General features: G+C 47.7%; 1 protein-coding gene across 4 annotated transcripts in view; it reads left to right on the top strand.

The window, feature by feature from the left end:
• Positions 1–15,445, top strand: part of LOC144784177 (uncharacterized) — a 129,837-nt gene that overhangs the window by 34,841 nt on the left and 79,551 nt on the right. For 2 of the 4 annotated variants that reach the window (XM_078662846.1, XM_078662845.1), the window contains exon 2: positions 13,749–13,949. The exons of the other annotated variants lie outside the window; for them this stretch is intronic. The gene's annotated coding sequence lies outside the window, so the exon portion shown is untranslated. The remainder of the gene's footprint in view (positions 1–13,748; positions 13,950–15,445) is intronic. 4 annotated transcript variants of the gene reach the window in all.

Below are 15,445 nucleotides of genomic sequence, written 5' to 3'. Positions count from 1 at the left end.
GACTGGGAGTGGTGTCCAGACTGATTCCAGACACCCCCACAGAGTATGTTCGTCTGCATACCAGCTAGCTCACAGTGCCACTAGAACCCCCTCTTACCAAGGAGAGAATAGTTCTCGCCAATTATCGAACATGGCAACTCTGTCCCATCAGGGATCTTTGAAATAGTGCGATACTTTTCGCTCAGTGACTCCAGCTCACTTTGTCTCAGAAAGAAAATGCTGAATAAACGGTGGGGACGTTTTCAATAAGCATTTATTGAACCAGCGTCATTCTAGTGTAAAATGGGTGTGCTGAAACAACCATTAGACAGAAACAGTTATAAATGACTATAAGCAACAACAGAGTAAAATGGTGGTAGATTTCTACCATAGTGCTAAAACGATGAATACAGGCAGGTATAAAATTACATGACAATAAAATGCGTACTCTACGATGCGACCCTAACTAGATGTACCTTAGTGTACCTAGCATGTATATAGATGTGAAGCCAAGAATCCCTCTAGGATAAAGTCAACCCCATTACCTTAAGTAAGAGACTGTGGGACCCTGTCTTTGTCTCGAAATTGACCCCCTCGAGGAATGTCAGACTACTGCGAGCTGGAGTGTCTGCGTGCAGGAACCTCAGCGTCTTGCGTCAGTGTGTCAGCATGGAAGTCCTTTTTCTACTCTCCCTGCCTCAGCAATGATATGGTGTGTATATATACCCAAAATGGTACCCTCAGGGGTTCTACCTTGCAGTGTCATGTCGGACTTAGGATGACTAAGGAATGACCCTTATACATACTTATTATGCAGGAGATGGTAGTCCTGCTGAGTTTCCAAGAATACATAATGGATGAAGCTAGTTTTCAGGGAAAACCCTAAATCTTGTAAGCAGTACCGTAACTAGGTAAGCGGTCAGACACAGGAATCGTTATGTAGTGTAATGGTAGGGGAAAATATAGGTGAAAGGTTAGGTGGTTTCCCTGAGCCTATATTGGGGAACCTATATGAAACCAAACACCCACTCCTCTTCCAACTGGACCACAAACTATAATTTAACGTAGTTCTAGGTATTGTACACAAAAGACTAATTATTCCAAAACAGTGCGTTTAAAAATATTTATAAATGCTAAAATTGTATTTTAAGCGATAAAAGTCTTACTAAAATGTGTTCGTATAAATAGCTCGAACTACTATGAGTATTTCAGCAAGAAAAAAATGTCTATTGTTTAAAAATTCCAAATTTGGTTGTTTTTGAAAAAGGCCAAATATTTCCCAACACACGATTAGCCAAATGTTCGTGTCCTGGCTGGGAGGCACAACATCACTGCTTGCCATCGCAGACGAAGGTCACTGCAACACCTCACAGATCATGTCAATTGAGCACAGATGCTCTTCTGCACTATACACAGCTGATGCTGGGGAAGCCTGTGTGACATACAAGGCCTGAGTACTTGTTGAGGAGCCGGTATCCGTTCCAACAGAATCTGAAGCATCCTATAGGGGCTCTAAGAATGCAGACATCACATTGGAATATGCTGAGGACACAGCAGAACATGGTCCGTTATCAGGACCAGTAAAGAATCAACGTCCCGTGGCGCAACCGATGGAAGTGTTAGACAGAGATCTAACACGCATTCTTGTCTGCAGAACAGGCACTGGAGGACCAGTGCGCAATGAATGCAGCGTCCAGCTTAATAACATAATAGAACGTGGCTGAGATTGTCCATGTTGTAGTATGGACAAATCCTGTTCTAGTACATCTATAGCAGAAGATACAATGTTGCCCAGTGAATCAATCCTGGATGTTAATGTAGTCATACTGGTATCGACTACAGCCAATGCTTTCTCTAGGTTAATTCTATTGATTTCACAAAGTCTCTCCGCCACTTCTTGTTGAGAAGAGGTGTGGTGCAGCGGCCAGGGCGACTGACTCCAGAACCTGGCGGCTCAAGATTCGATCCCCAGCGCCGGTGGCAGATCAGCCCAGCACCATGTGACTCTGGGCAATAGCTTGCTTAATGTTCCCGAAGGCCCCCAGGACCTTAACACCCTTGGGTAATTGTTCGCGCTTTACAAATACTGGACATTTACATTTTTCAGATTTCATTATAGACAGCGTATAAAATGTTTCTGACGTCGCTTTTGGGGACCTAAGAAAAAATCCCTTAGATCCACCTCATCTGAGAGTAAGGATAAGTGCTGTTTCACCTGATAAAGTGTTGAGGTTTTTTAGCCGACCAAGGCATAACTTCCCAACACTGTATGATGACACCACCCCCGGATGTTCTCTTTGTACATAGCGTTGTTCTGGCCTATGGACACTAAATCCTTTGGTTGTACTCCTGAATCTTGATCGACATCCCTTTGTGTCTGTGGGCCAAGCTAACCATCCCTTCCAATTGGGGTCTGATGAATTGTACTGTATGATGTCATCTATTGTCTCCCCTCCATGTGATGTTAAATTAATGTGTGATGGTGTCGGAATCCAAGGTGTGTTCAAATCCTTGGTCTTGGCTAGTCCAAGACAGGAAGCCTGTTGCAGTTTCATTTAGAAATATTATCTGCTGTGGAATGAGGCATGCTAAGTAAAGTTTTTGGGGCCCCCTCTAAATCAATTACTTAAAAATAAGTAGGTCACGAGGGAGTTGTTTCATAGTGAATGAGGCATGCTCAAAATAGTGCTTCTGTTCCCTGTACCTGCCAGTCCACAACTGATTTAATGTCTATAGTGTACTTCCATAAGTCGAAACTCTGATCAGACAGTTGGGAAATAAAAGATGCAGAATAAATCTATTTGGTGTTAGTTAGCATATTTTTCTGTGCTGTTGTAGGTGCAACCTTATAATAAGATGAGGTCGGGTCAGAAGTGTTAAACCAGAAAAATAACAACATTTCTGTGCAAACGTTTTCCAACTATCTTTTTGTGGTGTTGGGCAATGCTCCCGTTGGTGAAAACATTACATGGGATGCTAGATTTGTGAGTTCTTAATAGCGATTTTTACCGAATAGCTATTAAGAATTTGCAAACCGCCATGTAGATAAAAAATTGCGATTCCTTAACCCCTTCGCTGCTGCCGTCGGCCGTTGGACATCGCACGAGCTACCTCCCTGGTGCTGCGAACGTCCAACGGCCGACGCGGCCTCACCCGTTTCTTCGAACGTTCAGCACTGGCGCTGAACGTTCGAAGCAGTAAACGGGTTAAAACTCGCAACCCCCATACCGAACAAAAACGCAATTTTAAAAAATCGCTATTTTGCGAATCTGCCCCTCAGGTGCTCCCTGATGACATCACACACAGGAAGTGGCCACACCCATGCTGTTTCTGAGTGCATGAGGCTGTGGAAGAGGCAGAGAGCAGGAGCACACACCCAGGATCTGTACAGGAGTGTTCAGGCAGACACCAACTTACAGGATGTACACACAGGAGAAGGGTAAGGAGCCTGCAGAAAGGAAAAGGAAGCAGAAGTTTAGTGAGAAGGAGTTGAAGGTCCTAATTCAAGAGGTGATGAAGACACATGACCAGGTATTTGGAAAGAAATCCCTGCATGTCCCTGAATCCCAGAAGAGAAAGATCTAGCTGGAAAAACAAGGCAAGATCAATGCCATTGGCGTCACCCAGCACTCCATCGATGACCTGAAGAAGCGCTGGTATGACTTGCGCTCCAGGGCGAAGGAGAGGGTAGCAGACAGGCCGAAACAAGCTAAGAAGACAAGTGGCAGACCATCAACAGCGCCTGCAACCACACCCCTGGATGATTTGGTGGATCCACCCTCCAGCCTGAGACCATTAGTGGCATAGGAGACGTGGACAGCTCAGCCCGGGACAGCACCAGACAAGGTAAGATGCATGGACAGCAGGGCCGGATCCCCCCCCCCCCCCTCCACACACACACACACACACACACACACACACACACACACACACACACAATCCCCAATCCCCCATGAGCAAGTCAGAATTCCACTCCGGTTCATATTTTGCAAACAACCTGCAATGCATCATGGGAGGTAGTCCCAAAACCCTTATAGCATATCAGTGAGATTTTTTAACACAATTGCAGGGGCCTCACATCAGTCAATTACAAAGCGGAGGACTGTTAGTGTGAATAGCAACTCATGTCATTTAATGTAACACAAAGGCTGCAAGGCAAGTCAATTCAATTCAATTTCCAAGCTTTATTCGACTATATTAAAAACAATCACAAAAGCGAACAATAAAATACAATACAAACATTATAATAAAACAATAACTCAGAAATGAAGAATTTCGGAAAGTTAAAACACCAGACTTTTCCTGTGAGAAATAGCTTTGAGTAAAAAAGTAGCAGTAAAAAAACAGATGTGTGCAGAGTCAAGTGCAAATAACAATTCCATGGCTTGGATAATAGTATACACTGAAAATCTTAAAAACATAGGTCTAAGATAGAGACGGCGAAGATGCATATAGAGTGGGCAGATAAGCATGAAATGCAGCGTACTTTGCCTAGTCTGACCATCGCAGGGACAGGGGGAATGGCTGGGAATCTTCATCTCCGGGAAGGCAACTAAGTTATGTACAATACCAAGTCTGAGTCGTGTCAGAACAAACTGATGGGACTGCTTGGTTATGAATTTTAGATACATCGGCATGCCCTTTACTTCAGGTTTAGTGGTGTGATAGAATACATAGGTAGACATGGTAATACACTTTAACCTACGCATATCAGACTTAGTTTGGATGAAAACATCTTTAAGTTCCTTTTTCGATACAGAAACGGCACAGTAAGGATCCTTAATGATGTCAAAATTAAATACATCGCCATAAGTAGAAGAGACATAGCTTAGCCAAGGAATCTTAAGGACTTTGTCCAACTTCAAACAATCGGTGATAATCTTCCTAGAGAAAGTAGTCTCTGCTTTAGCCCATATTGACCTCCATACCATGAGAGGTCTTAATCCCATCAGATCGGTCAGATAATTTAAACAGACCTCACTATGGCACAGTACAGTAGGTGCCGAAGAAGGTAGGCAAAGCAATCTTCTAAGAAACCCATTCTCGGTATTTTGCAGTACCATATGCTGACTATAGCCCCAGATACCGGAGCCGTACAGAGCAATAGACGCACATCTATGCCTGTAAATGTCTACCATATCAGGTATACGGCGGCTTCCTAGCTTTGCAGCAAAACGAAATATACCAGATGAGCTTTTGGCCATTCTATCATTAACATTAAAAATCTCCTGGGGCCAAGTCCCCTTATTATTAAAAGTAACACCGAGGTAGCAGAACCTATCCACTACCTCAATATTGTGATTGTTAAAAAGGAACGGCATAACAGACTTCATCCGTTTACCACAGGCCATAATAAAGGTCTTGGTGTTATTTATTTTCAGTTTCCTTTCATTAATAAAATTATAAAAAGTATTCATAAGTTTTTGTAACCCATTTGGAGTACGCGAGAGAAGCACCGTATCGTCAGCATAAAGCAGAACTGGTACGGGAAGTCCACCAACTTGAGGGGGATCAGCCTGGACCTTTTTGAGTTCAGATTCAATAGAATTGATAAAGAGGGAAAATAGCAGGGGGGCCGGTACACAGCCCTGCCTTATGCCTGACTTCACCCTGATTTTCTCAGTACATTCACCCGACGGTCCAAAACGTATCTGGGCCGACAGCTTGTTATAGAGACGAGCCAGAAAGTGAATGATTGCCGAAGGGGCGCCCATGGCCAGTAAAGTGCACCACAAGAGTTCATGGTCCACAAGGTCAAAGGCGCTCGAAAGGTCGGCAAAACAGAGAAATAGGGAACCTTGTTTCGCTCTCGTATATTTCCCTATTAGGAGGTCAAGATTAAGGCACTGCTCCGTAGTCCCTAAGCCTTTGCGGAAACCATATTGGGATTCAGCCATGATATTGTTTTCTTCGACCCACTCCTCCAACCTTATCAGGAGAACCCTACTCATAATTTTTAGGGAGGAATCAAGAAGGGAGATAGGGCGGTAGTTCTTTGCCTCGCCTCTATCACCCTTTTTGTAAATAGGTAGAATTAGGGATTCACTCCAAGTGGGAGGGGTATTCTCCAGGACTGATGCATTAAATACCTGGGTCAGGAGTGGGCACCAGAGACTGGGGTTAGATTTAAACAGATTCCTCCTTTACTCTGACTTAGGGAGATAACCACCTCAGATAGAGTAATATCCAAGGGTATCCTTGTTTCTGACGTCGGAATAGTTCGACCGTCAAGGTCTCCCCCGGGAGGATTAAAAATGCCAGAAAAATGGGAAACCCAATTGGCTTCGCTGACCTGCGCTGACAATTTGGGAAACTCTTCATTGATAAGGAAAGGGCTGTTGACCGTGGACCAGAACAGCCTACTATCCCGTAACACCGATGCTTGGTTCAGGGCATCCCAGGCAGATTCCCTGAGTTCCTGCTTCCTACGTACAAGATTGTTTTTGTAGGTAAGCCTAAGTAATTTGACGGCCTCCCTATCTCTCGGGGATTTTGTTAAGGCCAGCTTGAGTTCCCGCAGGTATTGAGTACATAGGCTATCAAACCAGCCCACGTTTTGGTTCCTGATTCGGGCTTTAGTAATGGTAAGGCACCTTTTTACAGCAACACCAAGTGCCACAAAATTAGTTATAATACATCCGTTAGGGGCCTCGGGATTAAGGCAACTGTGAATTTCAGCAAACCCCTCTTTAATAATTCTAGCTTGCAATTTATCGGAGTTATCCAAGTTCCACTTTATACGGAATCCATTCTGTCTACATGGGGTAGCATCTTCTAGTACCATGTAGTCATTCTTAACAAGAGGCCCCCAAGCAGAAATAAGCATGGTGATCGCATGGTGATCACTACCCCCAAGATCAGTAACGACGGGAACCGTACATTGTGGAGTAAAATGCGTAGAAACCAATAAATGATCAATGGCAGAAGACGAGTTGGGTCCTACAAAAGTTGGGACAGGCCTACCATCCGCATCTGTAGCCGGGGGATGGATCATAAGATCCAAATTCAACACGAGGGAATTAAAGGAGTCACCATGAGGAGTATGTACAAAATGTGCTCTGTTTTCCCCGCTATCCCCATCATATCCACAAATTCTAGTAAAGGAATATGGGCAAATACGGAGGTTAAAGTCCCCACCCCAAATGATATCAATTGGTTTACTGACATCATTTCGCAAATTCCTCAAAATAGGACCCAGCTCCTCTGCCACCGAGGTATCTGAGACATCAAACAGATTGTTATAGTGGTTAACCACCACTAAAACATGACCCTTAGTATGTTCTAGTATTAAAATTTGGGAGTGGTGTCCCACAGGGAGGTAGGAAATCAAACATAATGGAAGTTTAACTGATGTAAAAATCACTAACCCCCCTTTAGCCCTACCCATACCTGACCTTATTGCCTGGTTGTTATAAGACACAAACCCATCAAGTTCAATATCATCAGTTGCCCAAGTCTCTTGCAAACATAAAATATCAAAGTCGGTAAGGATCTCATTCCACCCCAAAGATACCGATTGCCTGCTCCACCCTGCAACATTCCAGGTTCCGAACTTTAGACCAGGGGAACATGTGGGGGGTTGAATAGGCACTGGTACCGTGGTGATTAAAACATTATTGACAAGTAGAGGGTCCAATAATACTGGATAAACCACGGAAATTAACGGGGCAGTTTGAGACATTGCAAGATTTTGGATGGGAATAGGGCTACTGTCCGGCATTACCATGGGCTCTTTATCAGAAGAGATAATAGGGTCTACAGCAGTGGGCAGTCAATCAACGCCATTGAGGCCACTCAGACAATTAAAACGATTATAATTATGGAAGGGTGTCAGAGGTGGTTGAAAAACAGGTTGGGCTGGGTACCCACAAAATCTACCCCTCCGATCAACCCTTGTCCATTTGTACTGGGCTTGGTCACGATGCATATGTACAGGGGGGAAGAAAAAAGATACCGGCAGGGTCAGAATGGTGGATTCAGATGATCTATTCGACCCCGAGCAGATGTAATGAACAGTCCTTGGGTCTCTGAAACTCACCAAAATACAGTCCCCTACTACTGACTTCCTAGTCTTACCCAGCCAGGGTACCCTTCTTACCATCACGATTTCATTATTAAAATATGCTGGAAGAGGTCTATTCCAGTTCAACCATTTGATTACTTGTTTTTTTAGTGAGAAGAAGTTCTCACCTTCCCCCATCTCAAGGGGAGGAACCCCGGCCATAACTACCATAAGATCATTAGCTTTGGGGGGAAGATCGGGTCTCCGAACTCTAGAGGCAGGTTTCTCTGGTAAAGGGGGTGGAATACCATCACCATTTACAACCCCATTGAGGTTTATAACAGGGGGAGTAATACCTGCGGATAGTGATGGGGGAATGATAGTTTTGTTAGGGCATGGGGGAACTGGTTTGGCCAAGAGGGGTTGCAAAGTAGAAGTGGTAGAAGGCACCATAGTTGGTCCTGGAATGGCTAAGGGAAGTTGTGAGGTAGGGAGTAAGGTGGGAGGGAGCATAGTCTCAGGGGGTCTTCCAAGGGTATTGACCTGCGAATTCAAACTACTTAGTGTAGCCTCAAGAATAGTTAATCTGATCTCCACTCTCTTAATACTCTCGCTGATAGGCTGCAGCAGAGATCTGAGTAAGAATTCTAGGTTCCCCTGGGGGACAACTGGGGGCAGTAAAGTAGGCAGGCTATTTGTCAGGAGGCTATTTGTAAGGAGAGGAGCAGGACCCAAAGCTTCATTAGACTTACCGGGAACTGGAACAGACTTACTAGGTTTACCAAAATCGGAATGGGGAAGTTTAGGTTTACCCTTACCTCCCCTCGTCTTCCTTCTACGCTTATTAGGGGGAGGACCGTGCAACTCGGCCACTGTAACTAATTTAGGCTTAGCTTTCCTTAATTTAGAAATATGGGTAGGTTGGGATGTAAGATCAATAGCCGTACAGCAGGGGCTAGTGGGAGGGGTAGACTTCGAAACCTGGACGACAGGTTGACAAGGACTAACAGTACATTCCCTCAACAAAAGAGGTACTCCTTCCTGTGAAGAAGATTCCTCACTACCAAGCAGCGGTGAGCCACCGTCTAAAGTATCTACCAGGGGTCTACGTTTCAGATTATCGATAGAGCGACGGCGCTCAACGCTGCGTTCTGCAAGGGCAGTATCCAAGTCTCTCTCTTCCTCCGCCAAGGAGCGTGGGAAATATGTATCCAGGGTTCTGATCTTGGACCCCCCCAGCTTCACTATAGATTTGTCCAAAGTTGGTGAAGGCATGATAGGTAAATGGGGACTCTTGGGCAACAAGGGCTAGGTAGAAACCAGTACCAAAAGCATAAAGAACAAAATAATATGCCCGACCTAAGCTGGCCTATGAGGGCCTAAGAGGGCCCGCCCTTAGTCCGGGCTTTGTCCCGGGATGTGTCCCGCACACGCGTTGTTACCCCGGGTCTTATACGGGACGTTGAATAAGGGGAGGAGGCACGGGAAGAGGCGGCAGGTGTGCCAGGTGATCCGCGCACAGCCTGGTGGGCCTCGCAGTCCCGTCCTCCGTGGCAGCAGCTTTCTCCCCTAACGCGGCTTCTCCTCACCAGCGGCAATTACCCAGCAGGGTTTCAGGCAGGCACAAAGTCCAGGTTTCCTCTACGAGCGGCTCCCGCGAAGCGGGGGCCGCAAGGAGTTTTCACAGGCGCAAACAAGTGGGAGGAGGCACGGGAAGAGGCGGCAGGTGTGCCAGGTGATCCGCGCACAGCCTGGTGGGCCTCGCAGTCCCGTCCTCCGTGGCAGCAGCTTTCTCCCCTAACGCGGCTTCTCCTCACCAGCGGCAATTACCCAGCAGGGTTTCAGGCAGGCACAAAGTCCAGGTTTCCTCTACGAGCGGCTCCCGCGAAGCGGGGGCCGCGAGGAGTTTTCACAGGCGAATACAAGGGGGAGGAGGCACGGGAAGAGGCGGCAGGTGTGCCAGGTGATCCGCGCACAGCCTGGTGGGCCTTGCAGTCCCGTCCTCCGTGGCAGCAGCTTTCTCCCCTAACGCGGCTACTCCTCACCAGCGGCAATTACCCAGCAGGGTTTCAGGCAGGCACAAAGTCCAGGTTTCCTCTACGAGCGGCTCCCGCGAAGCGGGGGCCGCGAGGAGTTTTCACAGGCGCAAACAAGGGGGAGGAGGCACGGGAAGAGGCGGCAGGTGTGCCAGGTGATCCGCGCACAGCCTGGTGGGCCTCGCAGTCCCGTCCTCCGTGGCAGCAGCTTTCTCCCCTAACGCGGCTTCTCCTCACCAGCTGCAATTACCCAGCAGGGTTTCAGGCAGGCACAAAGTCCAGGTTTCCTCTACGAGCGGCTCCCGCGAAGCGGTGGCCGCGAGGAATTTTCACAGGCGCAAACAAGGGGGAGGAGGCACGGGAAGAGGCGGCAGGTGTGCCAGGTGATCCGCGCACAGCCTGGTGGGCCTCGCAGTCCCGTCCTCCGTGGCAGCAGCTTTCTCCCCTAACGCGGCTTCTCCTCACCAGCGGCAATTACCCAGCAGGGTTTCAGGCAGGCACAAAGTCCAGGTTTCCTCTACGAGCGGCCCCCGCGTAGCGGGGGCCGCGAGGAGTTTTCACAGGCGCAAACAAGGGGGAGGAGGCACGGGAAGAGGCGGCAGGTGTGCCAGGTGATCCGCGCACAGCCTGGTAGGCCTCGCAGTCCCGTCCTCCGTGGCAGCAGCTTTCTCCCCTAACGCGGCTTCTCCTCACCAGCGGCAATTACCCAGCAGGGTTTCAGGCAGGCACAAAGTCCAGGTTTCCTCTACGAGCGGCTCCCGCGAAGCGGGGGCCGCGAGGAGTTTTCACAGGCGCAAACAAGGGGGAGGAGGCACGGGAAGAGGCGGCAGGTGTGCCAGGTGATCCGTGCACAGCCTGGTGGGCCTCGCAGTCCCGTCCTCCGTGGCAGCAGCTTTCTCCCCTAACGCGGCTTCTCCTCACCAGCGGCAATTACCCAGCAGGGTTTCAGGCAGGCACAAAGTCCAGGTTTCCTCTGCCGCGAGGAGTTTTCACAGGCGTAAACAAGGGGGAGGAGGCACGGGAAGAGGCGGCAGGTGTGCCAGGTGATCCGCGCACAGCCTGGTGGGCCTCGCAGTCCCGTCCTCCGTGGCAGCAGCTTTCTCCCCTAACGCGGCTTCTCCTCACCAGCGGCAATTACCCAGCAGGGTTTCAGGCAGGCACAAAGTCCAGGTTTCCTCTACGAGCGGCTCCCGCGAAGCGGGGGCCACGAGGAGTTTTCACAGGCGCAAACAAGGGGGAGGAGGCACGGGAAGAGGCGGCAGGTGTGCCAGGTGATCCGCGCACAGCCTGGTGGGCCTCGCAGTCCCGTCCTCCGTGGCAGCAGCTTTCTCCCCTAACGCGGCTTCTCCTCACCAGCGGCAATTACCCAGCAGGGTTTCAGGCAGGCACAAAGTCCAGGTTTCCTCTACGAGCGGCACCCAGTAAATGGACATTCTGTATCCACAGGCGAACCTGCGCACCTGGGCAACAATGGATTCAGGCAGAAGAGTCCCAGACACCCACAGATGTCACACCAACACCACCCAGACCTAGGAGGTACACAGCGGAAACCCTACAGGAGATGGAGGGGACAGAGGAGGAGAGCACGGGAGCTCCACAGACCATGCCCGAAGAGCCAGCATAGTCTCCCGAAACACAGTCACCTATGCAGCGTAGCCACATCAGTGGTCTCCGACGCAGACCAAGGGCACACAGTCCGTCTGCAGGATGATGAATCCAGTGTCTTCGCAGGTCTTGAGGGCACCATGTTGAAGGTGCAGCAGCTGCAAGGGAAGGCAATGCGATTACTGCAATGGCAGATGGTGTCCATGAAAAAGAACATGAGGGACATTAAGGAGGGCATCAATGGACTGAACACCACTGTTGCTGAGGGCATGCGGGACATGACTGAGGCAGTAAAGCAGTTATGCAGCAAATTGGACAGTGAACGTGGCGCAAGGCGCAGGGAAAAACAGCGCATGGAGAGCTACACAAAGGTGGTCAACTGCCTATGCAATGCCACATCTGTCCTGAGCAGACGCACAGTGGCCATGCATTTGGAAATGGCCCACTGCAGCCAGGATGTTGCTAGGGGGTTGGTGCAGGTCACCACTGCTGTTGAACTTCTCCAGACAGCCAACATAGCCGCCACAGGTTCTTGGGATGGTGGAGACTGTGAGGAGGTCACCAGCCGCAGCAGCATAACTCAGCCTGTTGCTGAGCCCATACGCCGTAGTGCAAGGCAAGGGCAATAAGCAGAACAGTCCGAAAGGGAGAGAAGTATGCACACTGAGCGAAGCACTGCTGTGCGTGGCCACAGGAAATAACTCCATGCTGCTGCTGACATTCGCTGGTGGGTGAGGTAACCATTGCGACCCAGTGAGGGTGGATGACAGTGTGCATGCAGTGTGGTCATGCCATGCTGGGCAACTCAAGGCACAAAGAGGCCAATATGGTGAGGCAGTGTGCATACATATTGCCTGATGTAAGGACAATAAAATACTGTTAAACAATGCCATTAACCGCTTTGTGTCATTACTTACTTAGAAATAGTTGCGTGTGATCTCAGCACATCTGTGTCTCCCATCTGCCGTACCTACAACACCTGCTGAGCTGTGCAGTGGCCATGGACATTCCTCATCCTCTGAGTTTGTATCGGTGATTTAAATTGTGGCCATTGTGAATTCAATTCTTTGTGGCCAAGTTGTGTAGCATGGCACAGGTAGCAATGATTTTGCAACATATCTCGGGAGGTACTGCTGTGCACCTCCACTTTTGTGTAGGCAGCGGAACCTGCTCTTCAGGAGTCCAAATGTCCGCTGCACCACATTCCGCGTAGACTTATGGGCAGCATTGTATCTCCTCTCTCTTGGGGTAGATGGGTTGAGGAATGGGGTGAGTATGAATGCACACACTGCATATGCGCCGTCACCTAAGTGGGAAAGGATGAAACCCCAATCACAGGCAACAACAGATACATCCAAGGTATACATCAGGGTGTGTCACATTTACCTAGCAGGTATCCTTCTCCAAATTCACCCCCAGCCTGACGTGTATAGATTCCACTGTGCCTGAAGATGTAGGAGTCATGCGTGCTCTCTGGGAATTTCACTACTATATCAGTTATGATTTGAGACGCATCACAAATGACCTGAACATTGATTGAATGATATGATTTTCTGTTCCGATACATGTACTCAGTAGCAGAAGGGGGGGTAGATTGCAATATGTGTCCCATCTATGCACCCAATTAAATGTGGGAACTGGGCCATCTGATTGAAATCCATGTTGGTCTTATGCAGTTCCATTTGCATGGTGGGAAACCGATATAATGGTGCATTCTTTGAAGCATTGCATTCAGGAAGGTGTTGAAGAATCGTGACAGGCAACTTTGTGAGACACCTCCAGCCACAGCTATCACCCCCTGGTAACTACCTGATACAAGTAGGTGCAGGGAACAAAGGACCCGCACATGTGGTGGAATTTCTGCGTTTGCGATCGGTATTTTGGTTTCTACATCTGGCCCATAGTGTTATAGTCTGATGAGTCTCTTAACATTTCAATGCTTGAAAATGCAGCGGATTGTTCTAAATCAGACAGCATATTATTTACAGTTTCAAAATCCCAATTGTCAGAAAATGTACTGGAGGTATTGATATCATTTAGAGAAATTTTAAATACATGTGGTATTTTCAAAAATTCAGTGGGACCAAATACATCATGGTCAACCTTGTCCCAAATTATTCCATCAGGAATTGGAACAGCTATAATGCTCACAAAGGAAAATGAGAAGATGTATGAGCTTTCAGGACCAAGCTCACGTTTGAAACTGCAGAGCGTTCTGGGAGATAATTTCCATTCATGAGTAAGCAAAAAACAGTCACTATGCGAATCCAGAACAGAAAAAAGTGTATTCCAGTTATTATCCAGAGCTGGAGCCAAGGTGATACTAGGTAAGTCTTTTTCAGAAAAGTGTAGAATTCACAAAGTTGTTGCTTACAGGAAATTGGAGCTGTTTTGTTTCAGGTTCACTAGGATCAAGAGAGAAGGTATCAAAATGAAATAAGTAGCCAGATGCAGTTTGATATATGTTTGGTAGCTCAACAGGTTTTGTTGAACTGGCAGACGTCTCTTGTAGAGGCATATTGATGTAGACATCGGTGTTAGGCCGAATTGATATTTGTCTTTCATTTGTGTTTTGAGGTTCCTTTTCCAGAGGAACGAGTTCCATCCACTGTTGGAAATTCCATTACTTGGTATTGGTGACTCTTCAAATGAGTCTTTCTGTCTGAACTTCCTGTATGGTAGCGAGAGGAGAGCATTTGCTACTCAGGAGCCCACGAGGCCTGCTATTCAGTATCGGCCACATAGTGAAGTTTGATCAGATCGATGGAGACAAATCTCTTTTTCTTTTTTTTGGGGCCAGCAAGAGGTGGAAGAAGTACTGTTCTTGTTACTTCATCAGCCAAGACAGGGACTGGCTTTCTGTATGATGGCCCAAATTCTTTTTTGCCCACAATCTTTTCTCGGACCAGATCCCTGACTTTTGGAATCCAGGCAGGTCTTGCCGTGACTGATTTGACTTCCCCAGTGGCGGTGCATTCTACTTGCATGTTGCTTTGTAGTGCCCAGAATTCATTGAGGTCCTGTAAAACAGCCAAACGTTAATTGATGTCAAATGGTTTTTCATCCTCCACTGTGCTTTCACAATCAAGATCAGTTACCCATATTCTCTTTCCAAATAGCACCTCGTAAGGAGTGACACCTCCTAGGGAACTTCTTGGCATATTGTTAAGGGCTCTTTGGACCCCATATAAGTGATTGATTAAACTACCACTGTAACCTAATACCCTTGCTGTTAAAGATTGCTTTAAGTCCTGGTTTTTCCTCTCCACAACCAAATTTCCCTTGGGATGGTATGGAGAGGAGTACTGCAGTGCAACACCCAAACTTCCCATGGCTTCCTTGTAAGCTCTAGAGCTTAAACGCGGGGTCGCGGTCAGAATATTATGTGCCAACTGCGCATGTCCCTATAAAGACTCGCAAATCTTTTATAACAGTTTGATCGTCAGCCGAGCACTGACCCGTAGGAATCTAGAGCATGAATCCACTGCCACCAAGATATACTTGTAAGTCCCAGCTGATTTTAGGGGGCCGTAGTGGTCCAAATAAATACAAGCAAGTGGTCTGTCTGATATTAGTAATGGTGTCTGCGCTTGACGTGCTATGGTGGAACCCTTCATCTGCTGACAGATGTGGCACTTTAAGACAACATTCTTTGTCCGTTTAGTTAGTCCTGGCCACCAATAGGGTTGTTTCAGTAAAGAATGTGTTGCGGTAACTCTTGCATGTGCAGAACCTAGAACCTCGTGTGCAGCTAGAATTAAACCTAATCTGCGATCCATGTTTGGTATTACTCTATCCCCCACTCCTGGAATTTGAGCATACA

This window comes from Lissotriton helveticus, chromosome 10 (genome assembly GCF_964261635.1).
Source record: "Lissotriton helveticus chromosome 10, aLisHel1.1, whole genome shotgun sequence".
NCBI classification, from domain to species: Eukaryota; Metazoa; Chordata; class Amphibia; order Caudata; family Salamandridae; genus Lissotriton; species Lissotriton helveticus.
This window is presented reverse-complemented; position numbering and strand designations above follow the sequence as displayed.